Genomic DNA, 14643 nt, shown 5'->3' with positions numbered 1-14643 from the left:
TCTTTTCAATTCTCCTTTGAGTATCTTTCTGTACGACTTTCTGATGTGAGTTTCTATTGAATTTGAGAGTGTTTCCAGTGTGGGCGTGTGTTTCTTTCAAACTGATTATCTTTCTATCGTTTGGGTATCTTTAGTATTCCAATTTGTGTATCTATTCAATTCTCGTTTGAGTATCTTTCTGAACGGTTTTCTGATGCGAGTTTCTATTGAATTTGAGACTTTTGCAAGTGCGGGCGTGTTTTTCTTTCAAACTGAGTATGTTTCTATCGTGTGAGTATCTTGACTATTCCAATTTGTGTATCATTTCAATTCTCGTTTGAGTATCTTTCTGAACGGCTTTCTGATGCGAGTTTCTATTGAATTTCAGACTTTTGCAAGTGTGGGCGTGTGTTTCATTCAAATTGAGTATCTTTCTATCGTTTGCGTAACTTTACTATTCGAATTTGTGTATGTTTTCAATCCTCGTGTGAGTATCTTTCTGAACGGCTTTCTGATGCGAGTTTCTCTTGAATTTAAGAGTTTTACAAGTGTGGGCGTGTGTTTCTTTCAAACTGAGTATCTTTCTATCGTGCGTATCTTTACTATTCCGATTTGTGTATCTTTTCAATTCTCGTTTAAGTATCTTTTTGAACGGCTTTCTGATGCGAGTTACAATTGAATTTGAGAGTTTTGCAAGTGTGGGCGTGTGTTTCTTTCAAAAGGAGTATCTTTCTATAGTTTCGTATCTTTACAATTCCAATTTGTGTATATTTTCAATTCTCGATTGAGTATCTTTTTTAAGGTTGTCTTATGCGAGTTTCTATTGAATTTTAGAGTTTTGCATGTGTGGGCGTGCGTTTCTTTCAAACTGAGTATCTTTCTGTAAGGTTTCTGATGCGAGTTTCTATTGAATTTAAGAGTTTTGCAAGCTTGGGCGAGTGTTTCTTTTAAACTGAGTATCTTTCTATCGTTTGAGTATCTTTACTATTCCAATTTGTGTATATCTTTTCAATTCTCGTTTGAGTATCTTTCTGAACGGTTTTCTGATGTGAGTTTCTATTGAATTTGAGACTTTTGCAATTGTGGGCGTGTTTTTCTTTCAAACTGAGTATCTTTCTATCGTGTGAGTATCTTGACTATTCCAATTTGTGTATCTTTTCAATTCGCGTTTGAGTATCTTTCTGAACGGTTTTCTGATGTGAGTTTCTATTGAATTTGAGACTTTTGCAAGTGTGGGCGTGTTTTTCTTTCAAACTGAGTATCTTTCTATCGTGTGAGTATCTTGACTACTCCAATTTGTGTATCTTTTCAATTCTCGTTTGAGTATCTTTCTGAACGGCTTTCTGATGCGAGTTTCTATTGAATTTCAGACTTTTGCAAGTGTGGGCGTGTGTTTCATTCAAATTGAGTATCTTTCTATCGTTTGCGTAACTTTACTATTCGAATTTGTGTATCTTTTCAATCCTCGTGTGAGTATCTTTCTGAACGGCTTTCTGATGCGAGTTTCTCTTGAATTTAAGAGTTTTACAAGTGTGGGCGTGTGTTTCTTTCAAACTGAGTATCTTTCTATCGTGCGTATCTTTACTATTCCGATTTCTGTATCTTTTCAATTCTCGTTTGAGTCTCTTTCTGTATGGCTTTCTGATGCGAGTTTCTATTGAATTTGAGCGTTTTACAAGTGTGGGCGTGTGTTTCTTTCAAATTGAGTATATTTCTATCGTTTGCGTATCTTTACTATTCGAATTTGTGTATCTTTTCAATTCCTGTTTGAGTATCTTTCTGAACGGCTTTCTGATGCGAGTGTCTATTGACTTTGAGAGTTTAGCAAGTGTGGGCGAGTGTTTCTTTCAAACGGAGTATCTTTCTATAGTTTGCGTATCTTTACAATTCCAAGTTGTGTATATTTTCAATTCTCGATTGAGTATCTTTTTTAAGGTTGTCTGATGCGAGTTTCTATTGAATTTTAGAGTTTTGCAAGTGTGGGCGTGCGTTTCTTTCAAATTGATTATCTTTCTATCGTTTGGGTATCTTTAGTATTCCAATTTGTGTATCTTTTCAATTCTCGTTTGAGTATCTTTCTGAACGGTTTTCTGATGTGCGTTTCTATTGAATTTGAGACTTTTGCAAGTGTGGGCGTGTTTTTCTTTCAAACTGAGTATCTTTCTATCGTGTGAGTATCTTGACTATTCCAATTTGTGTATCTTTTCAATTCTCGTTTGAGTATCTTTCTGAACGGCTTTCTGATGCGAGTGTCTATTGACTTTGAGAGTTTTGCAAGTGTGGGCGAGTGTTTCTTTCAAACGGAGTATCTTTCTATAGTTTGCGTATCTTTACAATTCCAAGTTGTGTATATTTTCAATTCTCGATTGAGTATCTTTTTTAAGGTTGTCTGATGCGAGTTTCTATTGAATTTTAGAGTTTTGCAAGTGTGGGCGTGCGTTTCTTTCAAATTGATTATCTTTCTATCGTTTGGGTATCTTTAGTATTCCAATTTGTGTATCTTTTCAATTCTCGTTTGAGTATCTTTCTGAACGGTTTTCTGATGTGCGTTTCTATTGAATTTGAGACTTTGGCAAGTGTGGGCGTGTTTTTCTTTCAAACTGAGTATCTTTCTATCGTGTGAGTATCTTGACTATTCCAATTTGTGTATCTTTTCAATTCTCGTTTGAGTATCTTTCTGAACGGCTTTCTGATGCGAGTGTCTATTGACTTTGAGAGTTTTGCAAGTGTGGGCGAGTGTTTCTTTCAAACGGAGTATCTTTCTATAGTTTGCGTATCTTTACAATTCCAAGTTGTGTATATTTTCAATTCTCGAATGAGTATCTTTTTTAAGGTTGTCTGATGCGAGTTTCTATTGAATTTTAGAGTTTTGCAAGTGTGGGCGTGCGTTTCTTTCAAATTGATTATCTTTCTATCGTTTGGGTATCTTTAGTATTCCAATTTGTGTATCTTTTCAATTCTCGTTTGAGTATCTTTCTGAACGGTTTTCTGATGTGAGTTTCTATTGAATTTGAGACTTTTGCAAGTGTGGGCGTGTTTTTCTTTCAAACTGAGTATCTTTCTATCGTGTGAATATCTTGACTATTCCAATTTGTGTATCTTTTCAATTCTCGTTTGAGTATCTTTCTGAACGGCTTTCTGATGCGAGTGTCTATTGACTTTGAGAGTTTTGCAAGTGTGGGCGAGTGTTTCTTTCAAACGGAGTATCTTTCTATAGTTTGCGTATCTTGACAATTCCAAGTTGTGTATATTTTCAATTCTCGATTGAGTATCTTTTTTAAGGTTGTCTGATGCGAGTTTCTATTGAATTTTAGAGTTTTGCAAGTGTGGGCGTGCGTTTCTTTCAAATTGATTATCTTTCTATCGTTTGGGTATCTTTAGTATTCCAATTTGTGTATCTTTTCAATTCTCGTTTGAGTATCTTTCTGAACGGTTTTCTGATGTGAGTTTCTATTGAATTTGAGACTTTTGCAAGTGTGGGCGTGTTTTTCTTTCAAACTGAGTATCTTTCTATCGTGTGAATATCTTGACTATTCCAATTTGTGTATCTTTTCAATTCTCGTTTGAGTATCTTTCTGAACGGCTTTCTGATGCGAGTGTCTATTGACTTTGAGAGTTTTGCAAGTGTGGGCGAGTGTTTCTTTCAAACGGAGTATCTTTCTATAGTTTGCGTATCTTGACAATTCCAAGTTGTGTATATTTTCAATTCTCGATTGAGTATCTTTTTTAAGGTTGTCTGATGCGAGTTTCTATTGAATTTTAGAGTTTTGCAAGTGTGGGCGTGCGTTTCTTTCAAATTGATTATCTTTCTATCGTTTGGGTATCTTTAGTATTCCAATTTGTGTATCTTTTCAATTCTCGTTTGAGTATCTTTCTGAACGGTTTTCTGATGTGAGTTTCTATTGAATTTGAGACTTTTGCAAGTGTGGGCGTGTTTTTCTTTCAAACTGAGTATCTTTCTATCGTGTGAGTATCTTGACTATTCCAATTTGTGTATCTTTTCAATTCTCGTTTGAGTATCTTTCTGAACGGCTTTCTGATGCGAGTTTCTATTGAATTTCAGACTTTTGCAAGTGTGGGCGTGTGTTTCATTCAAATTGAGTATCTTTCTATCGTTTGCGTAACTTTACTATTCGAATTTGTGTATCTTTTCAATCCTCGTGTGAGTATCTTTCTGAACGGCTTTCTGATGCGAGTTTCTCTTGAATTTAAGAGTTTTACAAGTGTGGGCGTGTGTTTGTTTCAAACTGAATATCTTTCAATAGTGCGTATCTTTACTATTCCGATTTATGTATCTTTTCAATTCTCGTTTGAGTCTCTTTCTGTATGGCTTTCTGATGCGAATTTCTATTGAATTTGAGCGTTTTACAAGTGTGGGCGTGTGTTTCTTTCAAATTGAGTATATTTCTATCGTTTGCGTATCTTTACTATTCGAATTTGTGTATCTTTTCAATTCCCGTTTGAGTATCTTTCTGAACGGCTTTCTGATGCGAGTGTCTATTGACTTTGAGAGTTTTGCAAGTGTGGGCGAGTGTTTCTTTCAAACGGAGTATCTTTCTATAGTTTGCGTATCTTTACAATTCCAAGTTGTGTATATTTTCAATTCTCGATTAAGTATCTTTTTTAAGGTTGTCTGATGCGAGTTTCTATTGAATTTTAGAGTTTTGCAAGTGTGGGCGTGCGTTTCTTTCAAATTGATTATCTTTCTATCGTTTGGGTATCTTTAGTATTCCAATTTGTGTATCTTTTCAATTCTCATTTGAGTATCTTTCTGAACGGTTTTCTGATGTGAGTTTCTATTGAATTTGAGACTTTTGCAAGTGTGGGCGTGTTTTTCTTTCAAACTGAGTATCTTTCTATCGTGTGAGTATCTTGACTATTCCAATTTGTGTATCTTTTCAATTCTCGTTTGAGTATCTTTCTGAACGGCTTTCTGATGCAAGTTTCTATTGTATTTCAGACTTTTGCAAGTGTGGGCGTGTGTTTCATTCAAATTGAGTATCTTTCTGTCGTTTGCATAACTTTACTATTCGAATTTGTGTATCTTTTCAATCCTCGTGTGAGTATCTTTCTGAACGGCTTTCTGATGCGAGTTTCTCTTGAATTTAAGAGTTTTACAAGTGTGGGCGTGTGTTTCTTTCAAACTGAGTATCTTTCTATCGTTTCAGTATCTTTACCATTCCAATTTGTGTATCTTTTCAATTCTCGTTTGAGTATCTCTTTGAACGGCTTTCTGATGCGAGTTACAATTGAATTTGAGAGTTTTGCAAGTGTAGGCGTGCGTTTCTTTCAAACGGAGTATCTTTCTGTAAGGTTTCTTATGCGAGTTTCTATTGAATTTAAGAGTTTTGCAAGCTTGGGCGAGTGTTTCTTTTAAACTGAGTATCTTTCTATCGTTTGAGTATCTTTACTATTCCAATTTGTGTATATCTTTTCAATTCTCGTTTGAGTATCTTTCTGTACGACTTTCTGATGCGAGTTTCTATTGAATTTGAGAGTGTTTCCAGTGTGGGCGTGTGTTTCTTTCAAACTGATTATCTTTCTATCGTTTGGGTATCTTTAGTATTCCAATTTGTGTATCTTTTCAATTCTCATTTAAGTATCTTTCTGAACGGTTTTCTGATGCGAGTTTCTATTGAATTTGACAGTTTTACAAGTGTGGGCGTGTGTTTCTTTCAAACTGAGTATCTTATTATCGTGCGTGTCTTTACTATTCCAATTTGTGTATCTTTTCAATTCTCGTTTCAGTATCTTTCTGAACGGCTTTCTGATGCGAGTTTCTATTGAATTTGATAGTTTTGCAAGTGTGGGCGTGTGTTTTCTTTCAAACGGAGTATCTTTCTATAGTTTCCGTATCTTTACTATTCGAATTTGTGTATCTTTTCAATTCTCGGGTGAGTATCTTTCTGAATGACTTTGTAACGCGAGTTACAATTGAATTTGAGACTTTTGCAAGTGTGGGCGTGTTTTTCTTTCAAACGGAGTATCTTTCTATCGTGTGAGTATCTTTACTATTCCAATTTGTGTATCTTTTCAATTCTCGTTTGAGTATCTTTCTGAACGGCTTTCTGATGCGAGTTTCTATTGAATTTCAGACTTTTGCAAGTGTGGGCGTGTGTTTCATTCAAATTGAGTATCTTTCTATCGTTTGCGTAACTTTACTATTCGAATTTGTGTATCTTTTCAATCCTCGTGTGAGTATCTTTCTGAACGGCTTTCTCATGCAAGTTTCTCTTGAATTTAAGAGTTTTACAAGTGTGGGCGTGTGTTTCTTTCCAACTGAGTATCTTTCTATCGTGCGTATCTTTACTATTCCGATTTGTGTATCTTTTCAATTCTCGTTTGAGTCTCTTTCTGTATTGCTTTCTGATGCGAGTTTCTATTGAATTTGAGAGTTTTACAAGTGTGGGCGTGTGTTTCTTTCAAATTGAGTATATTTCTATTGTTTGCGTATCTTTACTATTCGAATTTGTGTATCTTTTCAATTCTCGTTTAAGTATCTTTCTGAACGGCTTTCTGATGCGAGTTTCTATTGACTTTGAGAGTTTTGCAAGTGTAGGCGTGTGTTTCTTTCAAACGGAGTATCTTTCTATAGTTTCCGTATCTTTACTATTCGAATTTGTGTATCTTTTCAATTCTCGGGTGAGTATCTTTCTGAACGGCTTTCTGATGCGAGTTTCTATTGAATTTGAGAGTTTTACAAGTATGGGCGTGTGTTTCTTTCAAACTGAGTATCTTATTATCGTGCGTGTCTTTACTATTCCAATTTGTGTATCTTTTCAATTCTCGTTTCAGTATCTTTCTGAACGGCTTTCTGATGCGAGTTTCTATTGAATTTGATAGTTTTGCAAGTGTGGGCGTGTGTTTTCTTTCAAACGGAGTATCTTTCTATAGTTTCCGTATCTTTACTATTCGAATTTGTGTATCTTTTCAATTCTCGGGTGAGTATCTTTCTGAACGACTTTGTAACGCGAGTTACAATTGAATTTGAGACTTTTGCAAGTGTGGGCGTGTTTTTCTTTCAAACTGAGTATCTTTCTATCGTGTGAGTATCTTCACTATTCCAATTTGTGTATCTTTTCAATTCTCGTTTGAGTATCTTTCTGAACGGCTTTCTGATGCGAGTTTCTATTGAATTTCAGACTTTTGCAAGTGTGGGCGTGTGTTTCATTCAAATTGAGTATCTTTCTATCGTTTGCGTAACTTTACTATTCGAATTTGTGTATGTTTTCAATCCTCGTGTGAGTATCTTTCTGAACGGCTTTCTGATGCGAGTTTCTATTGAATTTGAGAGTTTTACAAGTATGGGCGTGTGTTTCTTTCAAACTGAGTATCTTTCTATCGTGCGTATCTTTACTTTTTTAATTTGTGTATCTTTTCAATTCTCGTTTCAGTATCTTTCTGAACGGCTTTCTGATGCGAATTTCTATTGAATTTGAGAGTTTTGCAAGTGTGGGCGTGTGTTTTCTTTCAAACTGAGTAGCTTTCTATAGTTTGCGTATCTTTACAATTCCAAGTTGTGTATATTTTCAATTCTCGATTGAGTATCTTTTTTAAGGTTGTCTGATGCGTGTCTTTGAAACTGAGTATCTTTCTGTCGTTTGCGTATCTTTACTATTCCAATTTGTGTATCTTTTCAATTCTCGTTTGAGTATCTTTCTATAACGCTTTCTGATCGGAGTTTGTATTGAATTTGAGAGTTTTGCAAGTGTGGGCCTCTGTTTCTTTCAAACTGTGTATCTTTCTATCGGTTGCGTATCTTTACTATTCCAATTTGTATTTCTTTTCAATTCTCGTTTGAGTATATTTCTGAACGGCTTTCTGATGCTAGTGTCTATTGAATTTGAGAGGTTTGCAAGTGTCGTCATGTGTTTCTTTCAAACAGAGTATCTTTCTATCATTTGCGTATCTTTAATATTCAATTTCTGTATCTTTTCAATTCTCAGGTGAGTGTCTTTGATAGGAGCACAAAGTGTGACGTTCTTAATGTATATATGCCCTATTCTTATGCTTTGTTACTTCTTATTTAGTTGCTTTAGGTTCATATTTGTTATATGTATGTTTAAAGTAGAGCTATTCCGATTTTAGATGATTTGATGATGAAATTGTGCTAAGTGTTAGAACTCCTGATTGAGCTAGGATTCCTTACTCGACTAGGACTCTACTTTCCTATTTTCATTCTTTCCTATTCCTTAATCGACGATTTCTTTTCAGGAAAGACAAATCATACATGGAAAAGGAAGAAGAGTTGCTGAGTTGCATTCCTAGTTGAACAAGGAAATCATATTCGAGTTGAACAAGGAGAAGAGGAGGCCGGCCTAGCTACTCCTAGTTGGACCAAGAGATTGCCGTGCAGCCCTTAAAGAGATCTCCCTATTGGACTTGGTTTCCTACATCAAGTTGGATATGGAGTACATAAATCAAATCCATAACAAAGAGGATTTCAGTTTCCCAATTGGATTCTATTTCCTTTTGGCACGCAAGAAGGCTTCCTAGACCTCTATATATAGAGGCCGGCCTCTCCATTCAGCAACATCATCAGCCCTACACACAAACACAAGCCTAGCTCTGCCGAATTCATCCTTCACCATTCCAAGAAATCCTAAAACCGATTCCATCATTCCCCACCTATCAATAGCCTTCAAACACGCTTGTGAAGAAGGTTTCATCCATAGAAGTCTCGGCTACACTTGTGGATTGCTTGATTTATAAAGTGTAACCATGATTCACTCTTGTTTAAAATTCGGTTTTGGTTTTATTCTTGTGCTTGGATGAAGCTTGCGATTTGTTTAGAGTAGTCTTGTATCAATTTTGTCTATGAAATAGCTACTTGATTCAATTTATATAGATGATTCGAAGGTTGTTTTTGGTTTTATGATTTTCGGTTTTTGGTTTCTGCCGAATGCATGTATGAACAATTTTCGATTTCTAAGTGTTATGACTATGCTTGTAGCATGATATTTAGGTTGTTGGATTAAAGACTTATGCTAAGAACATGTCATTCTTGTTTATGTGATTTTCGAATTGCATGGTTGTTGGTTAAGTAAGTGACATACTTGATGAATTCAATGTGCATGACTTTGGAATTACATGATTAAGATGAACATGTTAGAATTTCGATTATGGCTGCTTGGTTTTGATCGAATGTGTTAAGTGTCTATGTGTTTAGGTTACTGCTTAGAACCCTAAATGCATGATCCATCCTTGGTTGCTCATTACATAGTCTCGGCATGACTCAATGAGAAGTTGTAGAACTAGTTTCGATTCCCTCCATGTGAGTTGTTTTGGTGATTGTTTATGTGTTGGTTGGTTGATCACATGTATATATTAGTTTAGGTTTTATTTACTGTTTTTATGACTCAATCCAAAATCTATATCAAACCTTAAAACCTTTATGAATTCGTGTAAGTGTTATGATCCTAAGCCCTGGCTGGATCCCCGGTTTGTGAACGATACCCTCTTGCTTTATACTACTATGATGTGTTCAGGGTTAAATATTGATGTCGAGTAATCGAGCATTCATCAGTCTTTTTGTACGGCTTTCTGATGCAAGTTTCGTTTGTATTTGAGAGGGTTTTGTAGTGTGGGCGTGTGTTTCTTTTAAAATGAGTATCTTTCTTTCGTTTGAGTACCTTTCCAATTCCTATTTGAGTATCTTTTCAATTCTCGTTTGAGAATCTTTCAGTACGTCTTTCTGGTGCGAGTTTCTTTTGTATTTGAGAGTGTTTTGTAGTATGGGCGTGTGTTTCTTTCAAACGGAGTATCTTTCAATCGTTTGAGTACCTTTCCAATTCCAATTTGAGTATCTTTTCAATTCTCGTGTGAGTTTCTTTCTGTACGGCTTTCTGATGCGAGTTTCTTTTATATTTGAAAGTGTTTTGTAGTTTGGGCGTGTGTTTCTTTCAAACTGAGTATTTTTCTATCGTTTCAGTATCTTTGCAATTCCAATTTGAGTATCTTTCCAATTCTCGATTGAGTATCTTTCTGTACGACTTTCTGATGCGAGTTTCTATTGAATTTCAGACTTTTGCAAGTGTGGGCGTGTGTTTCATTCAAATTGAGTATCTTTCTATCGTTTGCGTAACTTTACTATTCGAATTTGTGTATCTTTTCAATCCTGGTGTGAGTATCTTTCTGAACGGCTTTCTGATGCGAGTTTCTCTTGAATTTAAGAGTTTTACAAGTGTGGGCGTGTGTTTCTTTCAAACTGAGTATCTTTCTATCGTGCGTATCTTTACTATTCCGATTTCTGTATCTTTTCAATTCTCGTTTGAGTCTCTTTCTGTATCGCTTTCTGATGCGAGTTTCTATTGAATTTGAGCGTTTTACAAGTGTGGGCGTGTGTTTCTTTCAAATTGAGTATATTTGAGAGTGTGAGTATCTTTACTATTCCAATTTGTGTATCTTTTTAATTCTCGTTTGAGTATCTTTCTTAACGGCTTTCTGATGCGAGTTTCTATTGAATTTCAGACTTTTGCAAGTGTGGGAGTGTGTTTCATTCAAATTGAGTATCTTTCTATCGTTTGCATAACTTTACTATTCGAATTTGTGTATCTTTTCAATTCTCGTTTGAGTATCTCTTTGAACGGCTTTCTGATGCGAGTTACAATTGAATTTGAGAGTTTTGCAAGTGTAGGCGTGCGTTTCTTTCAAACGGAGTATCTTTCTGTAAGGTTTCTTATGCGAGTTTCTATTGAATTTAAGAGTTTTGCAAGCTTGGGCGAGTGTTTCTTTTAAACTGAGTATCTTTCTATCGTTTGAGTATCTTTACTATTCCAATTTGTGTATATCTTTTCAATTCTCGTTTGAGTATCTTTCTGTACGACTTTCTGATGCGAGTTTCTATTGAATTTGAGAGTGTTTCCAGTGTGGGCGTGTGTTTCTTTCAAACTGATTATCTTTCTATCGTTTGGGTATCTTTAGTATTCCAATTTGTGTATCTTTTGAATTCTCGTTTAAGTATCTTTCTGAACGGTTTTCTGATGCGAGTTTCTATTGAATTTGAGAGTTTTACAAGTGTGGGCGTGTGTTTCTTTCAAACTGAGTATCTTATTATCGTGCGTGTCTTTACTATTCCAATTTGTGTATCTTTTCAATTCTCGTTTCAGTATCTTTCTGAACGCCTTTCTGATGCGAGTTTCTATTGAATTTGAGAGTTTTGCAAGTGTGGGCGTGTGTTTTCTTTCAAACAGAGTATCTTTCTATAGTTTCCGTATCTTTACTATTCGAATTTGTGTATCTTTTCAATTCTCGGGTGAGTATCTTTCTGAACGACTTTGTAACGCGAGTTACAATTGAATTTGAGACTTTTGCAAGTGTGGGCGTGTTTTTCTTTCAAACTGAGTATCTTTCTATCGTGTGAGTATCTTTACTATTCCAATTTGTGTATCTTTTCAATTCTCGTTTGAGTATCTTTCTGAACGGCTTTCTGATGCGAGTTTCTATTGAATTTCAGACTTTTGCAAGTGTGGGCGTGTGTTTCATTCAAATTGAGTATCTTTCTATCATTTGCGTAACTTTACTATTCGAATTTGTGTATCTTTTCAATCCTCGTGTGAGTATCTTTCTGAACGGCTTTCTCATGCAAGTTTCTCTTGAATTTAAGAGTTTTACAAGTGTGGGCGTGTGTTTCTTTCCAACTGAGTATCTTTCTATCGTGCGTATCTTTACTATTCCGATTTGTGTATCTTTTCAATTCTCGTTTGAGTCTCTTTCTGTATTGCTTTCTGATGCGAGTTTCTATTGAATTTGAGAGTTTTACAAGTGTGGGCGTGTGTTTCTTTCAAATTGAGTATATTTCTATCGTTTGCGTATCTTTACTATTCGAATTTGTGTATCTTTTCAATTCTCGTTTGAGTATCTTTCTGAACGGCTTTCTGATGCGAGTTTCTATTGAGTTTGAGAGTTTTGCAAGTGTAGGCGTGTGTTTCTTTCAAACGGAGTATCATTCTATAGTTTCCGTATCTTTACTATTCGAATTTGTGTATCTTTTCAATTCTCGGGTGAGTATCTTTCTGAACGGCTTTCTGATGCGAGTTTCTATTGAATTTGAGAGTTTTACAAGTATGGGCGTGTGTTTCTTTCAAACTGAGTATCTTTCTATCGTGCGTATCTTTACTTTTCCAATTTGTGTATCTTTTCAATTCTCGTTTCAGTATCTTTCTGAACGGCTTTCTGATGCGAGTTTCTATTGAATTTGAGAGTTTTACAAGTATGGGCGTGTGTTTCTTTCAAATTGAGTATGTTTCTATCGTGCGTATCTTTACTTTTCTAATTTGTGTATCTTTTCAATTCTCGTTTCAGTATCTTTCTGAACGGCTTTCTGATGCGAATTTCTATTGAATTTGAGAGTTTTGCAAGTGTGGGCGTGTGTTTTCTTTCAAACTGAGTATCTTTCTATAGTTTGCGTATCTTTACAATTCCAAGTTATGTATATTTTCAATTCTCGATTGAGTATCTTTTTTAAGGTTGTCTGATGCGTGTCTTTGAAACTGAGTATCTTTCTGTCGTTTGCGTATCTTTACTATTCCAATTTGTGTATCTTTTCAATTCTCGTTTGAGTATCTTTCTATAACGCTTTCTGATCGGAGTTTGTATTGAATTTGAGAGTTTTGCAAGTGTGGGCCTCTGTTTCTTTCAAACTGTGTATCTTTCTATCGGTTGCGTATCTTTACTATTCCAATTTGTATTTCTTTTCAATTCTCGTTTGAGTATATTTCTGAACGGCTTTCTGATGCGAGTGTCTATTGAATTTGAGAGGTTTGCAAGTGTCGTCGTGTGTTTCTTTCAAACAGAGTATCTTTCTATCATTTGCGTATCTTTAATATTCAATTTCTGTATCTTTTCAATTCTCAGGTGAGTGTCTTTTTGTACGGCTTTCTGATGCAAGTTTCGTTTGTATTTGAGAGGGTTTTGTAGTGTGGGCGTGTGTTTCTTTTAAACTGAGTATCTTTATTTCGTTTGAGTACCTTTCCAATTCCTATTTGAGTATCTTTTCAATTCTCGTTTGAGAATCTTTCAGTACGTCTTTCTGGTGCGAGTTTCTTTTGTATTTGAGAGTGTTTTGTAGTGTGGGTGTGTGTTTCTTTCAAACGGAGTATCTTTCAATCGTTTGAGTACCTTTCCAATTCCAATTTGAGTATCTTTTCAATTCTCGTTTGAGTTTCTTTCTGTACGGCTTTCTGATGCGAGTTTCTTTTATATTTGAAAGTGTTTTGTAGTTTGGGCGTGTGTTTCTTTCAAACTGAGTATTTTTCTATCGTTTCAGTATCTTTGCAATTCCAATTTGAGTATCTTTCCAATTCTCGATTGAGTATCTTTCTGTACGACTTTCTGAAGCGAGTTTCTATTGAATTTGGGATTGTTTCCAGTGTGGGCGTGTGTTTCTTTCAAACTGAAAATCTTTCTATCGTTTGAATATCTTTCCAATTCCAATATGAGTGTCTTTTCAATTCTCGTTTGAGTATCTTTCAGTATGTCTTTCTGGTGCGAGTTTCTTTTGAATATGAGAGTGTTTCCAGTGTGGGCGTGTGTTTCTTTCAATCTGAGTATCTTTCTATCGTTTGAGTACCTTTCCATTTGGAATTTGTGTATCTTTTCAATTCTCATATGAGTATCTTTCAGTACGTCTTTCTGGTGCGAGTTTCTTTTGAATTTGAGAATGTTTCATGTGTCGGCGTCTGTTTCATTCAATCTCAGTATCTTTCTATCGTTTGAGTATCTTTCCAATTCCAATTTGAGTATCTTCCCAATTCTCGTTTGAGTATGTATCTGTACAGCTTTCTGAAGCGAGTTTCTATTGAATTTGAGATTGTTTCCAGTGTGGGCGTGTGTTTCTTTTAAACTGAAAATCTTTCTATTGTTTGAATATCTTCCCAATTCCAATATGAGTATCTTTTCAATTCTCGTTTGAGTATCTTTCAGTACGTCTTTCTGGTGAGAGTTTCTTTTGAATATGAGAGGTTTCCAGTGTGGGCGTGTGTTTCTTTCAATTTGAGTATCTTTCCATTTCCAATTTGTTTATCTTTTTAATTCTCGTTTGAGTATCTTTCCAGTGCGAATTTCTTTTGAATTTGAGAGTGTTTCTAGTGTGGGCGTGTGTTCCTTTAATTCTGAGTATCTTTCTATCGTTTGAGTACCTTTCTATTTGCAAGTTGAGTATCTTTTCAATTCTTGTTTGAGTATCTTTCTGTGCGGCATTCTAATGCGAGTTTCTTTTGTATTGGAGAGTGTTTTGTAGTGTGGGCGTGTGTTTCTTTCAAACTGAGTATAGTTTTATCGTTTGAGAATCTTTGCAATTCCAATTTGAGTATCTTTTCAATTCTCGATTAACTATCTTTCTGTACGGTTTTCTGAAGCGAGTTTCTATTGAATTTGAGATTGTTTCTAGTGTGGGCGTGTGTTTTTTCAAATTGAATATCTTTCTATTGTTTGAATATCTTTCCAATTCCAATATGAGTATCTTTTCAATTCTCGTTTGAGTATCTTTTAGTACGTCTTTCTGGGGCGAGTTTCTTTTGAATTTGAGAGTGTTTCCAGTGTGGGCGTGTGTTTCATTCAATCTGAGTATCTTTCTATCGTTCGAGTATCTTTCCAATTCCAATTTGAGTATTTTTTCCCTTCTCGTTTGAGTATCTTTCAGTACGTATTTCTGGTGCGAGTTTC

The sequence above is a fragment of the Argentina anserina genome, chromosome 1 (assembly GCF_933775445.1).
Source record: "Argentina anserina chromosome 1, drPotAnse1.1, whole genome shotgun sequence".
In the NCBI taxonomy this organism is placed as follows: Eukaryota; Viridiplantae; Streptophyta; class Magnoliopsida; order Rosales; family Rosaceae; genus Argentina; species Argentina anserina.
Note: the sequence above shows the minus strand (reverse complement) of the source record.